The following is a 2,338-nucleotide window of genomic DNA, read 5'->3' on the forward strand; positions in this document are numbered from 1 at the left end:
CACTCGGCGGGGTCGCAGCTGCCTCTGGAAGGCACCGAGAGGGACAAAATGGCGCAAATGGTCAAATCAAGGTTTTGTAACGCGAGCTGTGCCACAGTGAAATGGCACTACTCCCTTAATGTGGGTAAACGAAAGTACCGTATTCGGTACTATCAAGAAAGACACCGAAAAAAGTCGCCGCGGCAGTCCACGACGAGCCAGCCTGCTGCCGGCTCGCACGGCAGCCTCTTCCTATGGACCAGCGTCGACTTCCATACAGTCAACATTTTGTCGCTGCGTGCTCGTGGTGAGCTGTGGCGGCGGTCGAAGTTCGCCCAGATTCGGTGACGAGCGCCGGACGATAGTACCGCCTCTGTTCGCCCTGTGCATGTCAGGCCAGGCTGCAGCAGGGCACTACCAACGTGCTGCCCTGTTGCAGCCTGACTTTGCCCACTGTGCACAGTCGCCAGAGCACCACCACCGCCCGGCATCGTGTCACGGCGAGCTCCTTCTGCGCCCGCTCGCGAGGCTCTCGCGCTGGCACACTTTGGCCATCTGCTGCTCGCGTTCGGCGAGCTCTTCTCCGCACTCCTGCCACGGTGCCGTCACCACACACCTTCTGGCTGGCCTGAGCCGCGCGGGGTCGCCGGCGGGGGCAACGCGTCGACCTCTCTCTCTGGTGCACCACGGGCCGCAACGGCCTGCGAGCAGCGTGCGCGAGGAGGCATGATCACTTTGAGGATACAGCCACCAGAGCTCTGACAGCTGGGCAGAAGTGGCAGCACATTCCTGCGCAAGAGGGTGGGCTGACTTGCTGTGCCTGCTCCCAGGGCGAGCAGGTGGCAGGGCTGAATGAGCTCTTGTGCTGCAAAGACTGCCAAACCACAATGCACATGCACTGCTTAGCCCCTCCCCTGATGCAGCCTCCAGTGGCTGGCTGGAGATGCTCCACCTGCTCAGCAGCAAGAAAAAGGCAGAGGGAAGGGCACCCGTCGGACGAAATTTCTTTTTTCCAGATCACCCGGTAGTGGGATGCGCCGGGTAATCTGAAACCGTTTGGGATTCACGACTGCGTCATTCAAGCAAACGAGGCTGGGGATTCCGAGTGGGAGCTCTCCTTAGGACCAAGTGCCGCAGGTGCTCGCTCTCTGGACGAGGATCGAGGTGCACGCTCGCGTCCGGGTAAGCTGAAACGAGAAATTTGCGCGCCCGGGTAATCTCAAAGAGAAAAGTTAGCCGCCGGGTAATCTGGACGAGAAATTTGGCCGACCGCCGACCGGGTAATCTGACATGAGAAAAGTTAGCGGCCGGGTAAGCTGAAACGTGAATTGTGGGAGACTGGGTAAACTGGTTTCTCAGTTTTTTGATGAAATTGCTGCTGAGCAGGAAAATATCTGAAAATATCGTTGCCGGGTAATCTGGACGAGAAATTTGGCGCCGACCGGGTAATCTGACATGACAAATTTTAGCGACCGGGTAAGCTGAAACACGAATTGTGGGAGACTGGGTAAACTGGTTTGACGGAAATCGCGCTAAGCAGGAAAATATCGTTCGCCGGGTAATCTGCGAGGCGAATCTCAAAAACCGGGTAATCTGAAATTTATCCGTTGAAGAATGCACAATTACCACATCACGGCTGGTGTGGAGCTCGCAGAGCCCCCGCCCCACGCCCTCGTGGCGCCGCCCAGCCGCGCCCGCGCAGCACCGTCGCCGAGGGTCCTCGCCTCTCTGCCAGCTCAGCCGGCGCCGAGCCGCCTCCCTCGCGCTGGCGGGCCGCCGCGGCCGGCCGACGCCACGCTCGGCAGAGCCCTCTCGCCTCGGCCGCCTCCGCCGCCGAGTCACCCTCGCGCACGCCGCCCGCAAACCGCTCTCCGCCCTCCCCTCTCCGCCGTCCCCCCCGCCGCCCCGCCGCCGCCGCCGGCTCCGACTCTGCCGCCCGCCGACCCGAGCTGCGCATCGCACTGTCTGGTCCGCCGCCTCGAGGAGTTGTGCGGAAGAGTGGCGCCCTATCCCTCGCCACACGCCTCTCGCCCCGGGCGCAGGCCTCCCGCCCGCCGAGTCCCGCGACCTCAGCCTCGCCGCCGCGACTCGCCTCGGCGCCGCGCCGCTCTCGGGGGGGGGGGGGGGGCGGAGGGGAGGCCGCGCCGCGCGCCGAGGGGAGGTCGGCCCGAGGTTAGGCGCCGCCGTCGTGCAGGCGGAGGAGCTGGCGGGGCAGGGCGAGGCGGAGGCCGGCAGGCGCATCACGCACGCCGTCGTGGGTGGCGCGGCGGGGGGCGGGCCCCGAAGGACCCTCAAGGGGGGCCCGTCACCCGGGCACCCCGCCCGGGAAGTAAAGAAGGGGGGGGGGGGGGGTGGGCGG

Source organism: Emiliania huxleyi (assembly GCF_000372725.1).
Source record: "Emiliania huxleyi CCMP1516 unplaced genomic scaffold EMIHUscaffold_78, whole genome shotgun sequence".
Taxonomy (NCBI): Eukaryota; Haptophyta; order Isochrysidales; family Noelaerhabdaceae; genus Emiliania; species Emiliania huxleyi.